Here is a 13034-nt window from a genome sequence, read left to right as displayed (position 1 = left end):
AGGATGGCAACCAGCAGCAATGGATCAGAAGTAGCCCAGAATAGAGTGGCAATCTCAGGGAATGAACAGGCCAGGTAGTAGAACTGAAGCAGTTGAGCAGAGAATACAGTCTCAGTAGACCACAGCAGCGAAATTAGAGGTCACAGTAAAGCCTAGAACTGGGATGAGAAATGGGATTCCTCAGATTTCTGCCCAAAATCCAACACAGTGACAGAATAAACTAAATTACATCTGCATGCCTTGGTCTAATGATGCCCCTCTTCAGGTGGTTTTGATTTCCCATGTGCAACACCATGCTGTTTGACTGGGGGGAGGGTGTGTGTGGTGTGTGTGTGTGGTGTGTGTGTGTAAATCAGATTTTTTCTTTGCAATAATTCTACTGCGGTGCTCAAATTCTTGACTTAAATGCCTAATTTCATTTATGTGAATTAAGATTTCATAAGATTCTGCAGGTGACATCTTCCCAAAAGCTTCCCACAGTAGGAATTGGTGTGGGTTATGGAGGTCATGGCTGATTGTGACTCCTGTGGAATCAGAGGAGTACTCTTGCTCCACAAGAAAGGATTTTTTTTATCACTTGTCTTTTGTTGGTGGCCACAAGAGCCACTGAAGAATCCTGAGCGAGGAAGGTCCAACCTCTGCCTCATTCATCACTCCTGAAATTAGAAAAAGGGTCCTCTCAGAAGTGTTTGGCTGCTAATTTACATATTTAGATGTCTGCCCAGCATGGCTAAAAAAAGCCACATAAATTTAGCAGTGGGAATCAATGTCTGTGCAGATTGTGCGCAGGCCATCTCACTGTTAAAGTGGTATGCTTTGTGCCCATTTCACACCCAAAACGTATGTGCATTGCATGCCAATTTCTATCCTAGTGTTTTCTAAAATACTCTATTGCAGTGATCAAAAGTCTCTGAAGCAGTAGGGTGGATGCCAACTGCATATATCGATAAATGGGCATTAGCAAGACATAAGCAACTGGTGGGCATAGATCACTTATACTGGATCTCTGCACACTATGATTTGTATTGTAACTCCATTTACCACCCCATTTAGTTCCAGAAGCCTTAATACCCTTGTCTAACAGAAATCTATCAGCCTCATTTTGGAAATGTTCAATTGACCTAGCCTCAACAACTTTTTGGGAGAGAAAGTTCCAGAGTTCCACTACACTTTATCTGATGACGTGGTTCCAGACATCATCTCTGAACTGCCTGGCTCTAATCTTAAGGTTATCCCCTCTTGTCTGGACTTCCCCACCAGAGGAAAATGGTTTAAATTTCTTTCAGCATTTCTTCTCATTGTTGTCTCTCTTGGCAATGTTGCAGCTTCCTCAGATCATCTTGATCATGGTCTTGTTGCCTGAAAATCCCTGTGGTTTAAGGTAAGGGGAATTGGTATTATGTTTAAGGTGAGGGTTAAGTTTAGGTTCAGGCTTGGCTTAGCTTTAGGATTAAGTTTGGTTTAGATTTAGAGTTAGGCTGATCTGGGTGAGGAGGGTTTTGGGCTAGGTTGAATTTATTCCAACGGACTTTATTTCATTGAAAGGGAGTTTTTAATTTCAGTTGAGAAGACTCCATAATAGTTACTTTCTTTCAGTGGAGTGAGGGCGGAGCTTTCACAAAAGGCTGAAATCTCATGAAATTGGCTTTGATGACAACCTCAAATAAAAACAGAAAATGCTAGAAATACTCAGCAGGTCCGGGCAGCATCAGTGCAGAGAGAAAAAGAGTTAATATTTCAAGTCTGTGACTTTTCATCAGAAAGAGCTTAATCTCAGACTGTTGCCAGGGAAGGGGATAGAATCCGTAGCTAGAGAACGGAGTTTGGAGCAGGGACCAAAAGTAAAGCTAAGGTACAGATGGTGAAGAGCAAAGGAGGGGTGAGTAACCCTTCTTAACAAATTCTGCTTTATCGATAATCTGACAGCCTTGTGATCACTTTTACTGAGAGCAGATTTTTATTTTGTTAAATAAAAGTGGAAAATACTGGAGACATTCAGCAAGTTTGGCAGCATCTGTGGAGAGAGAAAGAGAGTTAATGTTCCAAATCGATGACCTTTCATCAGAACTGGGAGAAGTTAGGAATGAACAGCTTTTAAGCAAGTACAGAGCCAGAGAAAAGATGAACAAGAAAAGCACAAAGGGAAAGTCCTATGATAGGGTGGAGGGCAGGGATGCTTAAATGGCAAAACGAATGATGGTGTAAGTGATGATGATGAGCCAAGTGTAGAGATAAAAGATGATTTCATCAGAGGTGAAAATGGTTATAACAGAAGGGGAAGGAAGCATGGAAAATCTGGCAAAGTGGAAAGGATTGTCATGGCCTAGGAATGCAGCAGAAGAAAGGCAAGTCCAGGGGTGTGAACTACCCCGTCGGCCATGTACTGACACCCCAAGCACAAGCCCACAGCTCCTCCACTACCAGAGGCTTGGGTGCAGCCACTGTCCATTACCAGTATCTGTTGTCCAAGAGAAAATAGGAGTGGTGGTTAAGATCTAAAGTTGTATTCAATTCAAATTCTCAAGTCACCTTGGTGGAATTTGAACTCACATTCTCTAGATTGTTAGTCCAGGCTTCTAAATGACTTGTCCAGGAGCATAACCCATACACTACCAGACCTTTGTCCCCTTAAGGAAATGTAGATACTTTCCAGGAAAGAACTTTAAGCAAGTCTCAAAAATTTCCTATTCTCCATTTCCAATGAATTATTGTGCAACTGAAGAGACCCATAAATCCCTGGAAACAGAAAATATTCAATAAGTTGAAAGAATTTAGTACTTATTTTGTTGTACCTGGGAAATTTATGCAAATACCCGAGCTGACGTCTTGCAGAAGAATATAAAAGTTAAATTTCCCTCTATTTTCCCTTCAATAAATGCAATGAGAGTGGTTTTGAGAAAAGTTTGATAACATGAATTTGCAAATTAGCGAAAGGTTGTGGCTAGGGAGGTAAACTCCCAGCGGTAATCATTTCCTGCCGCTTGCTCCGATGGTTAGTGTCAGGCCCTCCCTTCTCTCAACTGTGGTGATTCATATGAAACCATGATAAGAATTTTAAACCATCATCTACCATAAGATATAGTGATTCTTCACTAGGCTAAAAAGTTCACCACTTGCAGAAACTTTGCTTTTCCCCTGTACTTAGGTAATAGAACCATTTTGAATTAGCAAAAAACCTTTTGGAAGTGGAACTCATTTTGTGCTTTTATGCTTGAAAGTCCTATTTTTTTTTTTAAAAAGAGGGTTTAAAAGTTGTCACCTGTCTCTTTGTTCTTAATTTGATCGACATGAGTGGGAAATGCAAGCTTGCTTATTTCATTTGTTAGTCCATTGCTCCTCTTTTCCTTCTTTAGTTTGAAAGAAATTGCATCAAATAAACATAGGAGATGGGCAGAATGAATGAAAGTACTTAGAACAGATGTTTTTCAACAACATTTTCATCTACAGTCCATGGATAAATAATAAATTAGTAAAAAGACATCGGTAGAAACATAGGAACAGGAGTAGGCCATTCAGCCCCTCATCCTGTTCTGCCATTCAATGAGTTCTTGTCTAATATGGAGCCTAACCAATCCACCCTCCTTGGCTTCATATCCCTTATTACCCTTGGTTAGCAAAATTTTATCGATCTCAGATTTAAAATTATTAATTGAGCTAGCATCTACTGCTTTTTATTTGTTTGTGGGATGTGGCCGTCACTGGCTAGGCCAGCATTTATTTCCCATCCCTAATTACCCTTGAACTGAATGGCTTGCTAGGCCATTTCAGAGGCCATTTCAGAGTCAACCACATTGCTGTGGGTCTGGAGTCACATGTAGGCCAGACCAGGTAAGGATGACAGATTTCCTTCCCTAAAGGACATGAGTGAACCTGATGGGCTTTTACAACAATCAACAATGGTTTCGTGGTCACCATTAGACTAGCTTTTAATTCCAGATTTACTAATTGAAATCATATTTTACCATCTGCTGCAGTAGGATTCCAACCCACGTCACCAGAGCATTAGCCTGGGTTCTGCATTACTAGACCAGTGACATTACCACTACGCCACTCCTCCCCATGGGAGATAGTTTCACAATTCTACCACCCTCTTTATGTGAAGAAATGTTTCATAGCTTCTCTTCTAAATGGCCTGACTCTGATTTTAAGATTATTCTCCCTTGTCCTAGACTCTCCCACCAGCCAAAAAAAGTTTTTCTCTATCTACCCTATCAAGTCCTTTCAAAATCCTAAATAGCTCAATTAAATCACTGCTTAACCTTCTTTTTTTTAATATTCATTCTTGGGATGTGGGTGTCGCTGGCCAGGCCAGCATTTATTGCCCATCCCTAATTGCCCTTGAGAAGGTGGCAGTGAGCTGCCAACTGATTGGCTTGCTAGGCCATTTCAGAGGGCATATAAGAGTCAACCACATTGCTGTGGGTCTGGAGTCAAATGTAGGCCAGACCAGGTAAGGACAGCAGATTTCCTTCCCTAAAGGACATTAGTGAACCAGATGGGTTTATTCCATGAAATACAAGCAAAGTTTATGTACTCTCTCTTGATAATCTAACCCTTGGAGCCCTGGAACGTTCTAGTGAATCTGCACTGCACTCCATTCCAGGCCAATATGTTCGTTCTGTGGTGCAGTACCCAGAATTGTACACTATATTCCAGGCGTGGTCTAATCAGGGCTTTGTTTACCTGTAGCAAAACTAACTCCCCTTATAAATTCTTGCCCTCTAGTATAAAGGCTAACATTCCATTAGCCTTTTGAATATTTTTTGTACCTACTACATTTTAGAGATCTGTCGACTCCTAAATTTCTTTGAACCTCCATTGTCTGTAGTTTTTCACTATTGAAACAATACTCAGATCTATCTTTTTTGGTCCAAAATAATTGACTTCACACTTGCCTGCGTTGAAATCCATCTGCCATAGTTTTGCCCAATCACTTAACCTATCAAGTGTCTCTGTAATTTGTAATAGACATGCTCCTGTCATTACTTTCTATGCCACCAATCTTTGTGTCACAGGAGAAAATGTATATTTGGCTCTCTATAGTGTTATCTAAGTCATTAATACATTTAGTAATTAGTTGAGGCCCCAGCATAGATCCTTGCGGATCTTCCCTCCGGTCACTTCCCTCTAAATCAAGGAATACCCAGATTCAAATTCAAATACCCAAATTCAAGAATACTTTCTGTCTTCTACTGCCTAAATAATCTCCGAATCAGGTCAAGAATTTGCTTTCAATTCTATGAGATTTAATTTTAGCTAACAGTCTCTTATGTGGAACCTTATGGAATTCCTTCTAGAAGTCCATATAAATAATAGGCATAAGACATTCTCCTGTCTACTACTTTAGTTGCTTCATCAAAAAAATTAGTTAAGCTTGTTAGACATGATCCATCCTTTACAAGTCCAGATAGGTGCTCTCTAATCAGCTCAAATTTCTCTTGTGCTCAGTCACTCTGTGATGAATTAAGCATTCCAATAACTTTCCCAAAACAAATATTAGACCAACAGACCTATAATTTACTGATTTCTTAGGTTTTTCTCTCTTTTCTCACCTTTCATAAATAATGGAGTTACATTTGCAATTTTCCAATCTAAAGGGACAATTCATGAATCGAAGAGCTATGGACGATTATGGCTAAAGCTTCTGCAATTTGCTTACCTACTTCCTTTAAAACTCTAAGGTGAGAACCATCAGGTCCTGGGAATTTGTCAGTCCATAGCAGCATTATTTTTTCTAATATAATTTTCTTACTTGCTTTAACAATACTGAGTTCCAGCCCTTGAAACCTTATTAGTTTCCCTGGAATGTCAGGTACATTATCTTCTTTCTCTATTGTGAAGACTGACACAAAGTCAACAAGTCTGCCATTTCCTTATTCTCATTTGCAATAATTGCCTGCATCTATTTTTAAAGGGCTCACATTACCCTCGGCTACCCTTTTCCTTCTAATATAATAGTAAAATATTTTTCTGTTAATCTTGATAACCCTAACAAGTCTCTTTTCATATTCATTTTTGCAGCTCTTACTACCTTTTTTGTCTTCCTTTGCTGTTCCTTAAACCTCACCCAGTCTCCAGGATCTACACTATTCTTTGCACTTTTATATGCCCTTTCCTTTAATTTTATGCTATCTCTCACCTCATTTATCGAACGTGATGGTTTTGTTTGGTAAGTACAGCTCTTGCCCTTTGGAGTATATACTGGTCCTGTATTAAGCTAAGTTCTTTTTTGAACACCTCCCACCGTTCATCTGTAGTTTTACCCAAAAACAGTTTAGACCAGTTAAAGTCTCATCTGGTTAAAGGTAGCCTTTAAAGAATTTTAGTAACTGTGTTATGTTTCTCCTTTTCAAACCTAACATTGAATTTGAACATATTATGATCACCATTAGATAAATGTTCCCTTACTATTAGATTATTAACTAAGTCTGGCTTATTACTCTTAGCTAAATCTAGCATGTCCTGCCCTGTTGTTGGTTTGAGAACATATTGCTCCAGAAAACTATTTTGAACGCATTTAAGAAGTTCTCCAAAGTTCTGACTTGAGCTACTCTGTTCTTCCCAATCTATATGAAAGTTAAAGCCTGCCATTAAAACAATGTTTCCTTTGCTATAAACCTCTCTAATCACTGAATTAATACATTCTGCCACCTCATTGGTACTATTTGGAGGCCTGTAAACAACTCCCATTACAGTTTAAAGCCCTCTCTTATTCCTCAATTCTGACCATAGAGTCTCCACTGATTGCTTTCCCTTACCTGTATCCTCTCTTAGTGCTGTTGTAATAGTATTTTTAATCAATAAGGCTATTCCCCCCCCCCCACACCACAACCGCACCCACCCCCCCCCCCCCTCCCCCCCCCCACCCACCCGCCTCTTCCATTTTTCCTTTCCTTTCTAAAGACCTTATAGCCTGGAATATTTAACTCCCAATCATGACCATTTTGCAGCCATGTTTCCATAATGGCCACCATGTCATACATTCTAAGCTACATTTAAGCTTTGTTTCGACCGAGGTGGGAGGAGTGCACTGTTAATTCAGTCCCACTTCTCCACAGGTCACGATATATTATTTAAAACTTTCCCACTTACGAATACAGGCAATCATTTACACTGTTTTTCCCAGAATAGAACACACTAACCAGGTTTTTTTAATGAACAACAAAATTAACAGTTTATCATAGAACAAGTCTTAACTAATAATGAAGAAAAACATAAACACACAGATTAAATTTTTTGAAGACCCGACATTCAATTTTAAAGTCCCCTTTTTTACCTTAGCATCTCACACTCAGGCACACACACATACTGTTTACCGGAAAAAAATAAAAAGGGATTTTTGGATCAGAGCTCTGTTACAGACAAAAAGATACCCAGGCAGATCACTTGCCCACCCCTGAAGAAAACAGCAGATGAGACACACTGCACCAAAACTGGCATACAATCCAACCTCTGAGCCCATTCAGACAGGCCACCAAAATCCCCTAGAACAGTTCTCTTCAGGCAGCGCCGAGAAGCAACTCTAGCAGGGCCTCCTCAGAGACAGGAGATGAGAGGAATCGACACAGTGGACTTCACAGGGTCTTTTATGGAATTGCTGGAAAGCGAGCTACGTTGAAGTCTTTTCTCCTTCCTTGACACTTCAGGAGACTTGACATTATCTCCTTCCAGAAGATAAAACACACACACACACACACTGACACACAACCAGAAAGCTTGTCAGTTTTCTGCCCTTCCAGGTGCTCTGCTGCTACTGGGCTTGTCCAATCAAAGGAGTGCTTGTTACTTCTCTGCCCCTGTTACCAGCAACACTGTTGCCAATCCGGCTTCCTCAGTGTCCTCTTAATGGCTCTCTTTTTTTCCAAAAAACCTAGTTCAACATTTATTCAATTTAACTATAAATTCCTTTAAAAATATTTTTTCACAAAACAGAATCACTTTAGTTGCTTCACCCTTGGAGGAATGGAATGCCATTTTAAATGTGTTTCATTACAAAGTGTGGGAAAAATAGAAAATACATTTTCATACTGAGGGTGGAAGCGAGGTCCTCAAGCCTAAATGTTACCATTGTTACAAGGTGGGACATCTTCGTACAGAATGCTGGAAGTTGCGGGGTAAACCCATGGGACTTATTGGAGTGCACAAAGCCAATGCAGTGAAAGGGGCCCTGACCAAGAGTACAGCAGATCAGGCTGTAGCTTTGACTGCAGCTGTAAGGCCAAGTACAAAAACCACTGTGAGTGTAGAGGTTGTGAATAAGATATCTGAGAGTTATAGGGAATTCTTGTCAAAAGGAAAAGTAACTCCTTATCCCCCAAGTGAGGCAGACAAACTTATAGTTATACTAAGGGATACAGTAGCCACCCAAACTCTTTTGCTGCAGAAAGGCATAACATTTCCACCAGAGAGCACACTGAATGCTAAAGTTTTAGTGAATGGTATTGGCAGGGAGTGTATACCCGTACCTTTGTGGAAGCTTTGTGGAAAAATTTAAATATCAGAATGCCAGACTATTCAATGGAGTTTACTGTTTCAACCTTATCACTTAAAGATTATCCGCATCATGGGTAAAAATAAAGTTATTGCAGGTGCTTTATTGAGAATCTAACTTTGTTCAAGTTATTTGAATGAAAAGAGGGTACAGAGCAGAATTATATTGACTACAAGAAAACAGTGAGTGGGAACCAAGTAGCCATATCCATCCGAGTATATATTAGTGTCCCACTTTTGCTCCTACACAGTCTACCAACACCCTACTAAATGGTTCCCCAAAAACTGGTATGGGAATTAGAGGTGCTGGTTTTATGGCAGGTTGCAGTTTTCTTACAATCTGGCACGTATGACACATTTTACAAAACTGCAGCATGTCCTTGGAAAGACCTGGTCAGTAATAATGTTAACTTATACATGCTTTGGTCTTCCAGATCCTCAGATGTCCTCCTATAGGTATCACATGCACTAACCTTAATAGTTCCCGGTGATACTTTGGCAGTACTGCTATCTGACAAACAACCGTCCAATCTTCGTCTGCAGGTCTGTGAGGAGGTCTCCACTTCCTCATCAGAATCCCATTTTCAATGTAGTAGCCTTCTGGAACTCGTTTTGCCTCAGCTTTTGTTGGAGCTGATTGTGCCAACTTCTTCAACTTTAGATCAGCTTGCTGAGCCGTGATCAGAGAAGATTTATTAAACATTTCATTTGGATTATCCAAATCCCCAAAGAAAGTTTCAGATATTCAGTTATCTGTCTGTGGTGCCAATTTTACCTCCGACAATGGAACTTGTTTAGCCATTGCTCGGATTACTACACTTTACTTTCCCTCTCATTTTCCTCAACTCAAGTTTTTTCATGTCACTTCTTTTTCAAACTCAAATTTAAGTTTTCCTATTTCTTTTTTCTGTTCAAGTTTTCTTATTGCTATTTCTTTTCTTTTTCCTGTTGAAGCTTAAGTTTTTCCAATTCCTGTTCCTGCTCAAGCTTTTTCATTTGTAACTGAATTTTAGCTAATTCAATTGTCCTACCCTTTGATTTGCTGCCACCTTCTTCCAATTACAAATGTTGGGCTATTACTTCAATTATGTCTGCTTTCTTAGCACCTGATTTTAACTCTAACACCAACAGGTCTGCCAAATCCTTTAGTTTAACCTTGGTTAAGTATCTCAAATCACTGAGGGATACATCCTCCTTCCCCAGAAAAATCGCAGCAACTGTTAAAGACATTCCGGTGGTGTAAACTTTACTCTATTGCACAAGAAACCTGGTTCTTTTCTTTCTCTTTTCCAATTATTATTACCCCACATATGATTGTACGTCATCAGCATTGGGTTTTACCCAGCAAACGAGACCCCAATTCAATATGTTACGGGCCAGGCGAGAGGAATGCACTATTAATTCATAAAAAAGGATTTTTGGATCAGAACTGTTACAGGCAAAAAACACCCAGACAGATCACTTGCCCACCCCTGAAGAAAACAGCAGATGGGACATGCTGCACCAAAACTGGCACACAGTCCAACCTCTGAGCACACGCAGACAGGCCACCGAGATCCCCCTAGAACAGTTCTCTTCTGGCAGCACCGAGAAGCAACTCTAGCAGGCCCTCCTCAGAGACATGAGATGTGATGAATCAATACAGTGGACTTCACAGGGTCTTTTATGGAATTTCTGGAAAGAGAGTTGGGTTGTAGTCTTTTCTCCTTCCTTGATACTTCAGCAGACTTGACTTTATCTCCTTCCAGAAGATAAAACACACACACACTGACACACAACCAGAAAGCTTGTTAGTTTTCTGCCCTTGCAGGTGCTCTGCTGCTATTGGGCTTGTCCAATCAAAGGAGTGCTTGTCACTTCTCTGCCCCTGTTACTAGGGTTTCTGTTCCATCTCTAACCCAAGCCATGTGACAACCAGAAACACTGTTGCCAATCCGGCTTCCCCAGTGTCCTCTTGATGGCTCTCTTTTTTTAAATAAAAACCTGGTCCAGCATTTATTCAGTTTAACTATAAACTCCTTTAAAAATATTTTTTCACAGAACAGAAGCACTTTCATAACAGCTTCTAATTCAACAACACCAATAGAACAGTGACTTGTGTTTGCATAGCTCCTTTAACATAGTAAAATGTCACAAGGTGCTTCACTGGAGCATTATCAAACAAAATTTGACACTGTGCTACATAATGAGATATTAAGGCAGATGACCAAAAAGCTGGCCAAAGAGGTAGGTGATAAGGAGCATCATATAGGAGGAAAGAGATAGAGAGGTTTATGGAGGGAATTCCAGAGCTAATGGCTTTGGTAGCTGAAGACAATGATGGGGCAATTAAAATCGGGGATGTTCATTTTCTTTCTTTTTTATTCATGGGATGTGGACAGCACTGGCAAAACCAGCATTTATTCTGCATCCCAAATACCCCTGAGAAGGTGGTGGTGAGCCACCTCCTTGTCAACTGAGTGGCTTCCTAAGCCATTTCAGAGGGCCGTTAAGTATCAACCACATTGATGTGAGTCTGGAGTCATAGATAGGTCAGACCAGGTAAGAATGGCAGATTTCCTTCCCTATAGGACATTAGGGAACCCGATATGTTTTTTACACAATCCGAAAGTTACATGGTCACCATTACTGAGACTAGCTTTTTATTCCAAATTTATTTATTTAGCTTAACTTATATTCTCCAGTTGCCATGGTGGGATTGTGAAACCATGGGCTGAAATTAATGGTCTCCCCATGGATGGGAACGGAAGTGGGGAGGGGGGGCCCATAAAATTGTGTGGGAAGGCAGGGGGCAGGGTACCTGTCGCCTTTCCGACACCTTCACGACACCTTCCAATTTTGTCCAGGGTGGGGAACTTTGAGGGGAGCTTTACTTCTCCAGTCCAACTGAGGCCTTTAGTAGCCAATTAATGGCCACTTAAGGACTTCTTCCCGCCTCCACCAATTTAAAGTGGAGAGGCCTGCTGCCGTACCGAGATGAAGCCAGGTAGGACCTGCTGGCCTCCTAGTGGGGTCGGGGGGGCCCTTCCTTGACAGTGATCCAGGGCCCCTGGAGGTCCCCCCCCGCCCAGCAGCAATGGCTGCTGTCCCCCCCACCCCTGCAGGAAAACATACCTTCACTAACAGCCCCCCAAACCTGCCTGACTGGCCCCAGTGACCCCAACCTCACTCACCTGTGCTCACCTCATCTATCTTCACTTTTTTCTGATTGAGCCGCTGCTCTTGGTGGCGGGAGCTTGTCCCTTAAAGGGACAGCATCCCTGACGGTGGGCTGCCAATTAACTGCCTGCCATGGAATTGCAACAGGGGTCCGACGGAGGACGTAGGCAGGGTCTCCTCCCACCTTCCGACTTGTTGCCAGGACCCCCATCACCAGAATAAAATTTAGCCCCATGTCTCCAGATCTTTGGTCCAGACTGCTGGATTACTAGTGCTGTACACATAACCATTATCCTATCATTCCCACACCCTGTGTATTAGCAAATAAAAGTCTTGTTTGGGCAATAGACCTAACCTGGCCTGATATAAAAACAAGAAATGCTGGAAATACTCAGCAGGTCTGGCAGCATCTGTGGAGAGAGAAGCAGAGTTAATATTTCGGGTCAGTGACCCTTCTTCGGAACTGTCCTGATGTTTTCTTTTTCACACCACTTAACTTACATTTCTTATTTGACACTCCTGCTATAATTACTCCGGTTAGTTTATTGCTCCCTTCACCTGGAGTATTTATTATCTATAAGAAGCTCCACATTAGTTTTCTACAAGTGCTGCACTTCACTCCATCTGAAGATTTTCAATTTAGGTGCATCCGTTTCAGCAGGCTTACTGTCTCTTTACTTTTTGAATATGATTTCCTACCATTGTGCTTGAGATAGAGCTGCTCAGAAGGCAAACCTTACCTAGTATGTGTCCTGAAAGGTGGTAGCAACGTTGTAACTATACTAGTGTCCGATAACACCTTTATTAGTATTGTTATTTTCTATACTGTATAGGTGAGAAATTGCTTCGAGTAGCACCGCCGGTCTGGTACTGCTCTACCTGTCTCCCCTGTGACAGTGACCACTTCCTGCGGGGCCAGTGAGGTGTTCTGCCTGTATAAAGGTGCACACAGGTGTGTTCCCTGTGCTGGGAGGCTTTGATTTAGCTCTATCCTGACATCATATAGCCCAACCTGCTGATGTGACACCAGGATCCCAAATGTGGGCAACATATGTCCAGGCAGCATCTGTATTGTTCACTCAAGAAAAACAAGTGTGAAGCTGCAAGATGGGCCCTGCGGTTATATTATTTAAAGGCACCCTTCCCTCTATGACTCTCTTGGCATCTTCCGAAGGGCTCATCGAGGCACTTCCTGCTGGCTCATTACGAGCAGCAACCCCAATGACCGCATCCTACTCTACTGTCGATCTCCCCACCCAGTGAGCCCGCTGAGGAGTAATCTTGTCAATTTCCTTCTTATCCAATTCACCTATCCCACTGCTAACCCTGTGGATTCTGTCAGTGAATCAGCTCTCACCACCCCTCTACACATCGCCCTCCAGAAT

Source organism: Heterodontus francisci, chromosome 10 (assembly GCF_036365525.1).
Source record: "Heterodontus francisci isolate sHetFra1 chromosome 10, sHetFra1.hap1, whole genome shotgun sequence".
NCBI classification, from domain to species: Eukaryota; Metazoa; Chordata; class Chondrichthyes; order Heterodontiformes; family Heterodontidae; genus Heterodontus; species Heterodontus francisci.
This window is presented reverse-complemented; position numbering follows the sequence as displayed.